At 41.3% G+C, this 16,264-nt stretch overlaps 1 pseudogene; it reads right to left on the minus strand.

The window, feature by feature from the left end:
* Nucleotides 1-2,038: 2,038 nt before the first annotated feature.
* Nucleotides 2,039-2,212, minus strand: LOC121288735 (annotated as a pseudogene).
* Nucleotides 2,213-16,264: the final 14,052 nt, after the last annotated feature.

Genomic DNA, 16,264 nt, shown 5'->3' on the forward strand with positions numbered 1-16,264 from the left:
GCCTGAGTGATTGATAGAGTCAAGAGTTCAGGCTACAAAGAGGCTGCAAATTGCTGGCCATTGGGCTCCTTTCTCAAATTAGGACACATCTAAAACTAGAAAAGTTGTGATTGTAACTAAATGCAATGCAATTCTTTACCAGTTGCATCTCTTTGAAATCATGCAGTACAAATGGCAGAAGATTCCTTTTCAGCATCTGGTACCACTACTCTTCACGAGTAGCCAACCAACAAGGAAAGGCTGGCAATGCCAGGCACAATCACACAACCAGCTGGTGTTTAACATATTGGCCCATCTTAGGATTTTCACATTCTTAAAATACTGGAGGCTAAATTTTTTTTTGCCCCATTTGCGGTGGGGTGAGATCTCTGGCAGCCAGTCTGGAATGACGGTTGACCCTATACCAAATTTCTGGAATTGATTCAGCTTCATAAAGGAAGACAGGGCAGTTGCCTGTGCCATTTACATTGCTCCTCGAGTGCTTTCTCTGCAGCTGTTAGGAATATAGGATTCACCCTGCTGATTCAATGGGCAGTGGGGTGCAGGGGCTAAGTGTAAACTGTTGTGGCCAAAGGTTATTTGAAGAACTCCCCTTTTAAAGTGATTGTTTTGTAGCCAAATGCACTGGAAAACCACAATGTGGGCCCCAGCCCCACCTTTACACTGTAGGCTACAGCCATGTCACTTGTACGTTAATAAAAACAGAAAGTGCTGGAAAAACTTGGCAGGTCTGGCAGCATCTGTGGAGAGAGAAACAGAGTTAACGTTTCAAATTGAATTACTCTTTAGAACTGAAATGGGGTAGAAATGTTTTATGTCGTTGAAAGGGGAGGAAGGGGTAGGACAAAAGGGAAGCTTTGGGATAGAGTAGAGGGCGGGAGAGATTAAATGACAAAAGTTGTTACGGAACAATAGGCAAAAGGAGTGGCAACCATAGTAGTAAAGAAACAAAGCATTGATCCAGGGTAGGTGTTAATGGCAGAATAAAAATAAGCTCTACCTGAAAGCAAAAACATGAAAACAAGACACAGACAAGGCACAGGCAAAATAAATCAAAATGGGGGACAGAGTTCATGTTCTGAAGTTGTTGAACTCAATGTTGAGTCCAGAAGGTGCCGAGCCTAATCAGAAGCTGAGGTGCTGCTCCTCAAGCTTGCAACGAGCTACAATGGATAAAATGGATAATGGAGCAGGCAAAGGATAAAAATGTGAGCGCAAGAGCATTAAAATGGCCAGCAACCAGAAGGTCAGGATCATGCTTGCAGATTGATTGGAGATCCCGCAAAGCGGTCACCCAGTTTGCGTTTGATCTCTCCAATGTCGAGGAGATTGCATTGTGAGCAGCGTACAGTATACTAAATGTAATACAAGTAAATCACTGCTTCAGCTGGAAGGAGCGTCTCAGGACAAGGATGGTGACTTGCGCTTTAGGATGGTCGCAAAAATATAGAAATTACAGGATTTCTCACAAATGTCATCATCCCACCGATCCCATGTCTTTGCGTACAAAAAGTGTGAGCAGGAAAAGGGAAAGATCTGGTGGAATTGATCTTCAGCTGCCTGCCTCCCTTAGAAAGTGGTGTAATTCAGTCAGAGACTAGGATCTTAAATCTAAACAAAGAAACTATGAAGGTATGAGGGGAAAATTGGCTATGGTAGATGGGGAAAATATGTTAAAATGTACGATGGTGGGCAGGCGATGGCTAATATTTAAAGAACTAACACATGGCTCACAACAAAAATACATTCCTTTAATGTACAAAACATAGCAAGTGCTGGGCTCCAACCCAGTGTTCCAACTGTGACTAATGAAAGAAATCAAGGATTTTTTTTTTGTTCGTTCATGGGCATCACTGGCTAGGCCAGCATTTATTGCCCACCTTTGTTCAGGGGGCATTTAAAGGTCAACCACATTGCTGTAAGTTTGGAGTCACATGTAGGCCAGACCAGGTAAGGACGTTAGTGAACCAGACAAGTTTTTATGACAATCGGCAATTGATTCGTCGCCATCATCAGACTTTTAATCCAAATTTTTTCTTTTATTTTTTCCATTCCCAGAAGTATTGCAATACAGGTCGATGCGTGGAGTGGACAGAGCAAGCCCCTATTCCATCTCCTTCATCCAAAAATCAATTTAATATATGGTCCCCAGATAAGGGACGTATCAGATATTAAACTGATAAGAACAGATACTACACTTGAATTCAAATTTCACCATCTACCATGGTGGGATTTGAACCCAGGTCCCCAGATCATTACCCTGGGGTCTTTGGAATACTAGTCAGTGACAATACTACTACGCCACTACCTCCCTAAATTAGATCAAAGGAAGAGGCATATAAAGTGGCCAAAAAATGGTAAGCCTGAGGATTGGGAGCATTATAAGAATTCTGCAAAGGAGGACCAAGAGAAAGATTAAGAGAGGGTAAATAGAATATGAGAGTAACCTAGCGAGAAACATAAAACCAGACTGTAAAAGTTTCTATAGGTTATGTAAAAAGGAAAAGATTAGCAAAAACAAATGTGGGGCCGTTACAAGTGGAGTCATAAAACATTATAATGGGGAATAAGGAAATGGCAGAGAAACTAAACAAATACTTTGTGTCGATCTTCTTGGAGGAAAATACTAAAAACCTCTCAGAAAACCCAAAAATAATGGAGAAGCAAGGGACTAGTGTAAATGAGGAACTACACATTATCAATATTGGTTAAAAAATAGTACTAGAGAAATTAATGGAACCTAAAGTAGATAAACTCCCTGGACTTGATGGTCTACATCCCAGAGTGTTGAAAGAGGTGGCTGTAGAATAGTAGATCAATGAATGGTTCCTGAAGATTGGAGGTGGCAAATGTAACACCGCTATTTAAGAAAGGAGGGAGAGAGAAAACGCATCTGTTAACCAGACATCAGGCATAGAGAAAATACTAGAATCTACAATAAAGGATGTGATAACAGGACACTTGGAAAATAAGGGAAGGATTGGGCAGAGCCAACATGGATTTGAAAGGGAAATCATGTTTAACAAACTTATTGGAGCTTTTTTTTTTACTGCCCGGCAGTATCAGGGAAACTTGCATATCATTATTTCTGGGGAGTCACTAACAACCCCCTGTGGGCTGTACAGGCCAAATTCAAAGAAAGCTGTCCAAAGGCCATCTGCATTTCATACCCCATGCTGGCCAACAAGAGTCTGCCCATCTGCTAAAAGGATCCACAACCTTCCTTTCAATTCTTAATGGTTGAAACATTTAACAATCTAGGGGACCCAGACGAGGGATAAACATCCTTTGTCAAAGTGTGCTGAGGTGGAAGTCATGTGACCTGGGCCTCTGGCTTGTGGAACAAATAATATTGCCTTGCTGTTTACTATCTAACTGGCAGCCTCACAAGAAAAACTCTGCCTAGGTTGAACACCTCGCCCATCTACACTAATTATGCTGGAAATTCTATACCATCACCTACAAGTCTGATTCATCTCTGCATGCCTATCTCACCGTGTGAAGTCAACATCACTGGAAAAGTGAATTATCCAGTTTTGCATTTCCACCCACCAATCTCCATGAAGGAGTATCTCATTGGACTTGATTCTGGACTCTGGAACCCATGTGAAGCAACATTTTTTCCTCTGTAGTCTCTGCAGTGTAAATCTTTTCTTTATCCTTCTCTTTACTGTCTGAGCGGGGAAGGCCATGTTGTGACTCTCCTTTCGCATTTTGAGTGTATGCAAATAAACTAACCTTTTGAGTTCATCCTATTTCAAGTCTGCTGTGGGACATTAATAGAAAATTGGACTGCACCAGAACCGAGAGGTTGAGGAATATGGCACTGCTATTAAAGAGGGAAACAAATCAAAGCACCTGTTTATGGGAAGGTAGTGAGAGGAGAAATTAATACTGTTTAAATTAACCCCCCTTCCTGTCCATTAGCAGGAATAAATGGATAATTTTCAGGTTGGCAGGCTGTGACTAGTGGGGCATGGCTAAGATCAGTGCTTGGGCCCCAGCTATTCAATCTAATTCAATGATTTGGATGTGAGGATTAAATGTAATATTTCCAAGTTTGCAGGTGCCACAAAACTAGGTGGAAGTGTGAGTTGTAAGGAGGATGCACAGATGCTTCAAGGAGATTTAGAGAGGCTAAGCAAGGGTGGAAAAATTTGGCAGATGGAAAACAATGTGGAGAAATGTGAGCTTATCCACTTTGGCAGGAAAAACAGAAATACAGAGTATTTCTTAAATAATGAGAGGCTGGTAAGTGTTGATCTTCAAAAGGACCTGGGTGTCCTTGTTCATGAGTCACCGAAAGCTAACATGCAACTACAGCAAGCAATTAAGGCGGCAAATGGTATATTGGCCTTTATTATTTGGGTATAGAAGTAAAGATGTCTTACTGCGATTACATAGAGCCTTGGCGAGACTGCACCTGGAGTAGTGTGCGCAGTTTTGGTCACCTTACTTAAGGAAAGAAATACCTGCCAATGAGGGGGGTTCACTAAATTAATTTCTGGGTTGGAGGCATAGTCCTAGGAGAAAAGATTAAATAGTCTAGGCCTTTATTCTCTGGAGTTTAGAAGAATAAGAGGCATCTCATTCAAACACACAAAATTCTTCCAAGGCTAGACTGGGTAGAAGCAGGAAGGATGTTTCCCTTGGATGCGGAGTCTAGATCTAGGGGACACAGTCTCAGAATTAGGGGAAAGCCATTTAGGACTGAGATGAGGAAGAATTTCTTCACTCAGAGGGTGATGAATCTTTGGAATTCTCTGCACTAGAGGGCTGTGGAGGCTCAGTCATTGAGTGTGTTCAAGAATTGAGGTCGATAGATTTCTACATATTAAAAACATTAAGGGGTATGGGGATAGTGTAGGAAAATGTTGTTGAAGTAGAAGATCAGCCATGACCTTAATGAATAGCAGAGTGGGATCGAAGGACTGAATGGTCTACTCTTGCTCCTATTTTTTATGCGCCTTCCCTCTTCGGCCCTGCCATGAGCTCGCTGACTGGCAGAACATGTTTGAGGGACTGAATGGCTTACTCCTGTTCCTATGTTCCCTCCCTGGACAACTGGTGTATATCCGACTCCCGACTCTCCTGCAGGCCTCCGAATAAGAATGAAAATTCAGGCCCACTTCTGGTCAGTTAAAACCAGACTTTAAAATTGCAACAGGTCTTCTGCACTATTAAAACTTCTGCACTCTTTTTTTTAAAATCAGGTATAAAATTCAGAAGTTGTGTCAAAGTAACTGAACTAACAGAGTGTTCTCACCGTTTTATCCTGCTTTAACCTGGGGCGTGGCCCTGATCTGAAGTAGAATTTTCCAAATTCCAAGTTTCAGTCCAGGCTCAGTTTTAAATATACAGGCGGAACTAGTTCCTGGATCAGTGACACCCATTGCATTTCTGTAATTTATGATGTGGGGGCAGGGATTACTGAAAGCTTTGAAACGCTAGTAAACTTGCAGCAGCCCAAACAGCACAAACCAGTTTTACAGAATCCACGTAGTCAGATATAAAGACTGTGACATTCAAATCACAGGCACATTTTTCAAAAAAATGTTTGAAGGGCAAGAGTGCAACAATATTTGTAAAAACAGTACGCAAATGTTGAAGCAGGACAAGGTAGTGGTATTGAAAGATATGCTTTCAAACATTGGCTGTAAGTAAGAATCCCAGCACTACTCTCCAGACCAGTCCATAGCTGAAACCAGGATAGACAAAGCCCTCCCCTGGAGGGCTCGACGATGAGTGACAACATGAGAAAAGGCTGTATGAAACTGCAATCGTTCTCACCATGGGGGTGGAGGGGATGCACTGCAGGGAAAGAGAAAGATGAGAAGCAACAAATACAGTATAGTTGGGGCTAACTTGTAACCGAAACAAAGTTCCTTTAGAGGTTCTTCCCATAAGTTAAGGCATTAAAATCCATTATTCAAAGCATTTACTGCTTATGTGATGATACTATCTCAGTAGAAGTGTACAAAACATCACTTCCTAGTTTAATGTAAGATAGAAGGCCCTATAGTTTTGAACTGTAGGATCCCATTTCGAGTCTTTTACTTACTGAAGTACATTAGTTCCTGCTCTGAATTCCTTCCTCTTTTGCTGCATGAACATGTTGGTAATTTAAGGCAAGATTATTGTTTCATTGCAAAGTTAATGAAACAGATCAAAGTGTGTTAAACACAAATAATTTGACTATATTTTGGGCTTTAAGGGAAGGAGCAAGTGTAAAATTTGATTGCTATTTAAAACAAATCCTTCTGTTGACAAAATAGATCTAAAAATAAAGACACTGCACTCTGTCTGTCTTAGATTTCAAGTTCTATGTTTCATTATACAATTGTATGAAGGTCAAACTTAATATCCTAAACTCAATAGAACAATGTTATAGTTTTCAAGAAAAAATAGGGAATTCAGAGATATATATATATATAATATATATATATATATGCACACACACATTTATTTGTAAGTATATTTAGATTTTTGCTAATGTCACATTCTCTCTGCTCACAAACCGTACTTTCTTGTCATGACCTTCAGTCATGCTTTTCTGTCAACGTTCTGTAAACTTCTATGTCAACATTTTCTCTAGCTATGTAGTTGCAGGCTCTGGCCACTACATGACTCTGTGGAGAGAGTTTCTGAAGCATTTCGCACTTTTGTAGTAAATAGTATCCTTCATGTTTATAACTAATCTCAAGCAACACCAAAAAAGAATTTCAAGTGCATAGATTACAATTAAAAATCTTATATATATTCACTTTGTGTTGGAGGGGGATGTTGGGGGGGCCATTGGGGATGTAGTTACAAGTTTACATAGGTAGTGTCTATTATAAATGTGGACTAAGGAATTTATCATGAAAATATAGAAATAATGAAACAATTTACCACTTTAAAATCCAGACAAAATTATATCTAAGCGCCCTGTTTCAAATGTCCCTTCTTGAGTCCAAGTACATAGTCTTTTAAAGCTAGTAGACAGATACAAAAAGTAATCAAAAAGGCTCAAAAGAGTGTTGGCCTTTATCTCAAGGCAATTGTATTACACAGGGAAGGGAATCATACTTCATATAAAGAGCCTTGGTCAGGCCCACATCTGTAGTAATGGCTTTGGGTTCCACAGCAAGGATTTAGTAATCCAGGTTCTGTAGCCCAGATTCACCAGAATGATACCAGGATTTAAATGGTTAACAGGTTGCATAACCCTGGATTGACCATGTTCTATAAAACATGGAATGGACTGCTGGAAACTGATAGGTGAAAGTACATGGTGCCCTCCAGCATGACAAAACATGGTAACCCATCCACACAAACTAAAAAGACCATTTTTCCAAGACAATGTAGCAACAATCTTTCTTCCCATGGGCATGTCTACATTGGAACAAGCTGCCAAAGGAAACAGTCACAGCTCCATCACTTGAAATCTTCAAGACCCATCTTCAGATTATTTCCATTTAAAAACTTTCATTATCAGAACTACCATTCCAGGAGGTCATGCTTGGTTTAGCTAGTGCTACCCAAACAAATGTTGGTGGATAATAGTCTGTGATGCCAACATAAGTAAAGCAGAAGCCTGTATTCTCAAGATTACAGAAGATTGAGGGGTGATTTAATTAAATGCAGCCACATAATGTACATGGGGAAAATGAAGAATTTAGAAGTCAGGGACTATAAGAAATGCAGTACAGACTGATGGGAGAGGGAACTCTCTCCCACCATCCTTTCTCCAATTCAAAGCATGAACATTTTGGGGGCCAGATTAGGATAATGGGCTAGAAAGTTGTTTTGGGTGGTAGCCAAAACAAGAAGCATCACATCAGCCACTGTTGCACACCCACTTGAAGTTCTAATGAAACCAGTGGAAAACAAGAGATCAATGTGTTATCAATCACTTTACGCTACTGCTCAGGATGAATTTCTGTTTTGAGATATTGTTTTCTGCTTAATTCAGATTTCAAAAGCCTGATATGTAAGAATGTGGGTCAGGATTTTCAGAAACTGATGGGAACAGGCATATAATTTCACACGACCAACTGGCATGCAGTTTGCCAGCACCTTCCTGCCCAGAGACATTTCCAGGAAGATTAGAACAGCAGGCAGAACAGTTACCTGCCCACAAGTAGCAGGTAGCTTGTTAAGGAAATGAACGGGCCAATTAAGGCCATTGATCAAAGTCTGACAGAAATTTTCCATTTGGCCTCTGAGCTCCCTGCAGTGTCGGGAGCAGGGCAGCTACTAGGGTGTAGCTGCTCAGTGGTTGGCTGAGGGGACCAGTGCTCCAGGATGATTTTGAGTCACCCACAGCCTACTGGCTACAATGGTGGTCTGGCAACTGTGGCCTTTTTATTTTACTTTGAACAATTTAAAAGATGAAGGCCCCTTGCCCAAAATGGCTGGCTGTAGCACCTTGTGTGTTAGAGGATCTCCTGTTAGTCCTCCAGCCTTGAGAGCCCACCCACCATTCTTAATCGAATGGCAAATATGCCCTCTGGCCACTAATCCAGGCAAAACCGATGCTGGGGGACTGCTCCCAACGTGGATCACCTGCATTTGACCCTGATGTCGGGGTACCCTGACATCAGGGTCAAATGCAGGTGATTCATGTGGACCCAAAATGGAAAAGCCTGTCCCTGGTCTCAGCGCTTATATTGTTAAAGCAATTGTCTGCCTTCTGGCAAACTAGTGGATCTGATTTACAACATTGTCATGGTGCTGAGGAAAACAATTTAATCACACAAATACCACAGCCAGAGGATTCCTGGAATCCAAATTAATTTATTCTGAGTTTTGGTTAGACCACACTTGGAATACTGTGAACAGTTCTGGTCTCCATATCATAAAAAGGTTTGGAAGCAGTGGAGAAGGTACAAAAACAATTTACTGGAATGATACCAGAACTGAGAAGATATACATACCAGGAAAGATTGGGCAGGCTGGGACTCTTTCCTCTAGATGAAAGAAAGCTGAAGGGTGGCTCGATAGAGGTCTTTAAAGTTATGAAAGGGTAGGGGCCATAAATACAAGATAGTCATTAATAAATCCAATGGGGAATTCAAGAGAAACGTCTTTACCCAGGGAGTGGTTAGAATGTGGAAATTGTTACCACAAGACGTGGTTAGAATCATGGAATGGTCATAGTACAAGAGGCCATTCAAGCCCATGTGTCCATGCCAGATTTCTGTGAGAACAATTCAGCTAATCCCACCTACTCCGTCTTTTCTTTTCCCCATAGCCCTACATATATTTTCTTTTTAGATAATTATCCAATTCCTTTTTGAAGACTACGATTGAACGTGCCTCCACCACACTCTCAGGCAGTGTACTCCAGATCCCAACAATGCATAAGAAAGCTTTTCCTCATGTCGTCTTTGGCTCTTTTGCCAATCACCTTAACTCAGTATCCTCTGATTCTTGATACATTGCCAATGGGAACAGTTTCTCCCTATCAACATTATCCAGAACCCTCATGATTTTGGGCAACTCTATCAAATCTCTCCTCATTCTTCCCACCAAAACATATCACTCTCACTGTTCTGCGTTGAACTTCATCTGCCACGTGTCAACCTATTCCACCAGCCTGTCTATGCCTTTTTGAAGTCTATGACTATCATCCTCACAGTAAGTCCAAAGTTTCTGTTATCTGCAAATTTTGAAATTGTGCCTTGCACGCCCAAGACTAACTCATTAACATAGATCAAGAAAAGCAGTGTTCTTAACACTGTCCCCCAGAGTCCCTGCTTTATACCTTCCTCCAATCCAAAAAATAACCCTCTGGAGGAGCACTGAGGACTGAATTTAATGCCCCCGGCAGTGACCCCTTCCGCTAATCGGGAAGCTGCTGGCGACCCTACTGCGGCCATTTCTGGGACCCCAGTGAAATTAGATGGCAGTCAGGCAGTCTGTTCCCTGCTGTCGAGGTTTCTGCTCCTTTAAGTTGAAGGGACCACCTCCAACAGCTGCCAGCAGGGAGCCAGCAGCTCTTCACTCCCAGCAGCACCACTGGCAGCAGTGGCTACTGCTAGGGCTGCAGCAGACCCCGAAACAGAAGCACTGCTGAAAGCCCAGAGAAGAAGAGAGTGGGCTGGGCTCGCTGGAGTCAGTCAGCAGGCCCCAGGCGAGGGGCGGATGGTGATTGAGTTTCAATGTAGAGGGCATGGTGGGCTGGCCTTTGGTGCCAGCAGAACCTTCTGTGGGGCACAGCGAGCCCAAACAGAAGGCACCCCCGACACCCAAGCTTGCAGCCAGGTCAGTCTATACTTGTCAGCCTGTCCACATAGCATCAGGTCCCTCACCACTGGTAGAATACAAGGTGTATGGGATGACGCCCTTAAATGGACCTTAATTGGCTAGTTAAAAGACCTCAGTAGGCCTAGGGATGGGAAGGCCATCCCCACCACAACCCCCGTCCACCCTCATCCACCCCAACAGAATCAGGAAGGATTCAGGAAGGTGATGGCTCTCCCATCTGCATCTTCCTGATCGATTATATGGCAATGTTAATGGGGAAAAGGGTGAAGAAACCATTCTCCAGAGACAACTGCAACTCTCATACCCAGTATAATAATGCCTTAATTCAGTTTGTTCATTTGCCAACGATGGGTGCTAGCAGCCAGGAGACCAAGGGGTTGGCATATAATGATGACCACATTCACGGATTAACAAGAATGAAAAACCATTCCAGGTTTCTGCAATGACAATCCACAATTGATTGCAGTAATTAACAGAGGCCCATTATTCTACAAGTTTATTTACAGAACATAGTGAAATACTTTTATGGTTATATATATTCAACCGAATGTGGTTTTACATGTTATAGTCTGTCCAAATAAATTATTTTTTCACAAAACTGATAGTGTGGACATTTTTAAAAGTCAGAGAAGAAAATTGACCATGTTCAGGGAAAGGGAATCATGAATAACCCTCACCCAGTACAGCAGCAATTAATCACAACTTAATCTTGTGGGCCATACCAATATGATCAAACAGGGATTAGAGGCAAAAGGTTTTGTGCAGAAATAAATGAGTACATTTCGCAGGCATTTTGCTTGGAGAAACTGAGCATACTTTCTGTATCTGAGCACTTCTCTCACATGTACAGGCTAGTTCAAAGCACAGATTATGTGAAGTGTGCGTTAAGAGCCTTAACTCAGGCTGAAGTGATTTGCCCCATTGTAGATTTGTTGCCTTTACAACAAGAGGAGAAGGGCAGGAGCAGGTTTAATAGGGTTAAAGGGTTTTGATGGAATGAACATGCAGCAATTACCCTTTAATCTTTCACACTACCTACCTTTGCTTCTTTGACTCAAATGAACAACTTAATGCAAATTTGTTACCAAACTCAGCACTTGTATGCAATGGACTGACACCACTCCAGGAACAAGGGCCTTTGCTTCTGGCAGGAAAAAAATGGACTTTGGTCCCAACGGTCTGGTTTAACTTTCAACTGGAGTCACAAGCAGAAGGGCATTATGCTAATTCCCCATTGCCATCTGGGGCAGGATTTCCCCCCAACGGGCTTCATGACCATGCCCACCAGCTCCAATAGGGGCCGGAAGCCTGCACAGTGTGGGGAGCAGTCATTCATCAGTGATTTTCCCTGAAATGACCAATTAGTGACCAAAGAGCAGGCCCACTTGTCCAATTCAGGATGGTGGGCAGGCTCTCGAAGCTGGAGGGTGAGGTCAGAAGAAGCAGCAGTCAGCCTTTGCAGGTAAGTGGGAAGTAGGGGGTGGTAAAACGGAGGTGCCCCTTCTCCAACTTATTAAAATAAAAAATGGCCTCAGCAGCTAGGCCACCATTGTCGGAGGAGGGGAGGAGGGGGAACCCTTTTAAAGGGCGCCCCGAGGCTGCGCACCTGAAGCTAAGCAGGGAGGAAGGGCCTCTAAACTGGCGTAAGCTGGTCACCCAGTCGGCCGCCACAAGGCAGCTACACTGCTCCCTGACATCTCCGGGAACCGGAAGCCAACTGCTTTACTAGGCCCCTTAAATAGTTAAATTGAACGCCAGCCCGTTGAGTTGGGGTCGGGGGGGGGGGTGGGGGGAGGGTATGAAGCTGGGAAATGGGCACATCACGAGCATTGTGAAATTCTGTGCCTGCCTACCTCTGTGCCCAGCCCCTTGTGGCCTAAAAACCATGCCTTTCATTTTCTTAGAACTAAATAGGAGGTTAACTTTAAACATACTCTTGTCTTTATATTCTTCTATTTAAGATTGTGGTCTCCGATTTGACTCATGCATGATCGATTTTACAGGCAGTAAACAGCCTTCTAAACTTCCAATAAGGCGAGCAGGAAGGCCACTTTCATTACTGGCCAGAAGAGAAATGCCCTTCATAGTCAGATAGTCAAAAAATGGACAATGTCTAAAACAGAGGCTAACTCCGTATTTGCATAATAAAGTTAATTTGTGGTTATGTCTCCCATCCCTGCCACCACCACCATCCCCCCCCCCAACATTGCCTGGTGGTAACCCAGTAACCAGCTGCATTAAGGAAAACATGGTTTACGTTTGGTCTAACCAGCAGTCCTTAAAATGAACCACCACAGGTCACCTCCAACATAACTACCCGAATGTACCTCCAAATCCCACACAAACTATGTAGCCCACTGCTCCTTCCTCCTACTGCAATCTTGACCCCCTGCACACCACCACACCCCTTCCCAATCACTGCCATCACCTTACCTCCCAATTTCAGCCACTGATGCCACTTTCTTGGTTTCCACCTTCGCCCATTCGTCCTTACAATGTACCTGAGGGATTGTGCCGGCAAAACACCACCTAATCTTCGAAGCTTCTTTGCTTGTTTGCTGCCTGGTGAAGTCTATTAGATGGCTTGACAATAATGAGGCTGGAGGCCCAATATCATTAGTGCCTTGAGCATATTTATTCAGGTGCAGAGATTGCTCCCAGTGGCCTCTGCATGCTCACTTTTTGGGCATGCTCTCATTTCTAGGCCTTAAATTTATCTTTTTTCCAATTTTGCTCTTTTTTTCCTCCCTCTCTCTTGCTGTGGTGTAATTCCATAGACAATAGCAGCCATCTGGTATCTGTCCGAAATGACCATTCACCCCATATGAGCTAAGATACTGGGATAGGCCCTAACAGGACAACAGTGTAAAAATGATAGTGAGTTGATAGCCCATTTTACATCTCTCCTGATTTTTTACTTCTATTGAAGGCAATGCAAGAAAGAACCAGGAGAGGTGTAAAACAGGCCATCAACTCACTACTATCAGTTTTACACTATCGCACAAAGTCAAGATCTGCCCTAGGAGTGTTTATAGGTTAATTTGATCATCAGGGTGTCAGAGTCAAGCTTGATCATGATCTCACCAGATGTCTTCACTTTGCCTGATGAGGCTCATTTGTTAGCAACAACAAACGGATGCAACCAGATGATTTCTACCATCTCAACTCTTGTTCCAGCTCTAAACTATTTGGCAGATTAGAATCAATCCTGCAGCTTATTGATCTGTAGGTTTTATGCTATACAGTTAGGTTTTTATTATTATATTTAAGGTTGATTATGTTTAAATTTATCTTTATGATTGGGAGGGAGAGCACTATAGTGAAGAAACACTAGCCCTAGTTACAGCTTATAAAGACAGTGAACGACATAGGATGCTTCAGATGCCTTTGTCAATTCACTTTTCCTCAAACCCTGGCAAATCATTTTGTTTCCAATTATATCAGTATTCTGTAAAAATATTTAACAAAGTAATATAAAGTGAATAACATACTTTAATGCTAACACCAGTCATTTTAAACTGAAAGGAAGTGCTTATAATAAGACTCATGAAGTGTGACAGTATCCTGCCATGTATAACGAATCACACCGGACAGATAAAAACCTCAAAATCCTCAATTCTGGCCCAGTTGGATCGGAATTCTGCACATTTATTTATCTAGCAAAATATATTTGCAAACACAGCATTAAGAAAGACAAATACGCTTTATAATTTAATTAGGTATATTCTTTATTTTTAGACGCTGTTACATAGAGTTTAGATATTTCTCTGTGGCATTTGTTACAAACATTTGGAGTTACATTGTGTTATCAGAAGTAATGTAAGTACCAAGGAACAGAAAATATACAAAAGCAGGCACAACCTCTTCCAAAACTGATTTGCGACCCATACATTTCTCTTTAACACCTCAAGTATTCTAATCAATTAATTAACTATAAATTGTATGCAAGAGGAAGTATGCTTTGTTCAGGTGTTTTGTAGATCATGGAATTTCTAATATCTTAAGTTTAACTCTTTATAAGAACTGGACTCAAACAATTAGCTTGAATATCCCTGAAGTGGAGTGTCTTTATAGAACTCTGTTCAGCCAGCTTTGTAACAAGAATTGAGGCCGTTAGCATTTTTCATTATAAATACCCAATCCATTGTTACCCTTTTCATTAGTTTTCCACTAATAATAATTTCAAAACTAGCTGATGCCCCATGTAAATGTAATTTGTTTTAGCTCAAAAACTATGCTTTTTGTTCCTTCTTACCCAATATACTTTTAAGTGGTACCTAGAATTCAATTGCTTGCACCTTATCAAAATCAGCAAATGGCCTCCATTTCTTCTTCTCCTTTAGGGTTCCTGTTTCGTCAATGAAGTGGACTGACGGATACGCTACCTCTTCAAGGCCTCTTTAAAATTAACTAATAGAAGATGTGTTAAGAGTGGTGGGATGACATACCTTCTACCTTCCCATCCATTTCCTGTGAAGATCTGGCTGAAAATGAGGTACTGATTACGGGCATAATCTTGAGCAACAAAGCACATTGAAAGATATAGGCCTGCCACTCGAGATTCTAATACCCTGTTCCATATACATATATATACACATATATATACACATATATATACACATATATATACACATATATACACACATATATACACACATATATACACACATATATACACACATATATACACACATATATACACACATATACACACATATACACATATATATATATATATATATATATATTGCTTTCAAAATCTTGGACTAGACATATTTTAAGATCAAATGTCCATTTGAAATTATAAATTATTATAATATATTCGGCTAACTGTAGAAATGCACAACTTTAAATCGTAAGACTGTCATTTACTTTGTGATATTCAAAGAAAATAACAGTCAGTCCCAACACAGCTGCAACATTGATTCTTTATTACTGTTGAAACATCTGATTAATCAGGTTACAGGTTTAAATGCCAAATTTGTTTTTCAAGCAATGGAATGTGCATATTTTGTGGAAAATGGCTGAACTACAACTGAGAAAATCACAAGGTGCTGCATTTGTACCATTCAGTTCTCTCACTGCAAAATATTCCCCTTTATTAAGGTCGGTAACTCCAGGTTCAACTTGAACTGCGACACAAATGTTTCTACTTGACTACAAAGTCTGCAATGCTGCACATATTTATGATGAATGACCAGAAAGAAAAAAAAAACAATTTTATTTGGCAGATTCTTGACAATCCAGCAATCCTAACAGCATCATCAGTAAACAACAACAAATAACCCCTGAGAGTTTTCCACTGCCACTTTAAGCCCATGGAGATTGTTAGAATGAAATGTGAGGAGATCCCAAGGCATTATTTGTAGAGCAGCCATGGAATTTTCCTGGTGTCCTGGCTACCATTTATCCCTCAATCAACATGCCTTAAAACAACTTATCTGGCTATCTATCTCACTTCCATATGTGGAACCTTGCCCTGCACAAATTAATTGCCTTGTTTACCTATGAAATGACAGTGACTACACTTCAAAGCCAATTCACTGGTTGTGAAGGGCATTGAGATGCCCTGAGGACATCAAAGGAGCCATATATAATTGCAAGTTCATTTGTTCTTTTCAAGAGGTGAATGTCAATGCTCTCTCCCCATATCTCCACAGTTATAGACCCAGCAAAGGAAAGGTCACATACAGATGACACATGGATATTGCTTACATTATAAACCGCAGAATTTGTAACTATTGGTTTGCAGTAGGTACTGTGCTACTCACTGCTCTATTCAATAACTGCAGAATCCTGCTAGCAGCCAAATTAAATGAAACCTTTAAGGTCAGGGCTGTGACCTGGCTGATATTGTCTAGACTTCAGTTTTTTTTTCCAGTTCCAGTTTTTTTTCTGTGAGCTAACCAAATTAAAATGTATATGGGCTCAGATTTTGTAGTAGCAATGACAACGAAACTGACAGTGTTCGCCATCCTTATTCCTCTGAAACCGACAGCAATTTCCGAGTCCA

The sequence above is a fragment of the Carcharodon carcharias genome, chromosome 15 (assembly GCF_017639515.1).
Source record: "Carcharodon carcharias isolate sCarCar2 chromosome 15, sCarCar2.pri, whole genome shotgun sequence".
Lineage (NCBI taxonomy): Eukaryota > Metazoa > Chordata > Chondrichthyes > Lamniformes > Lamnidae > Carcharodon > Carcharodon carcharias.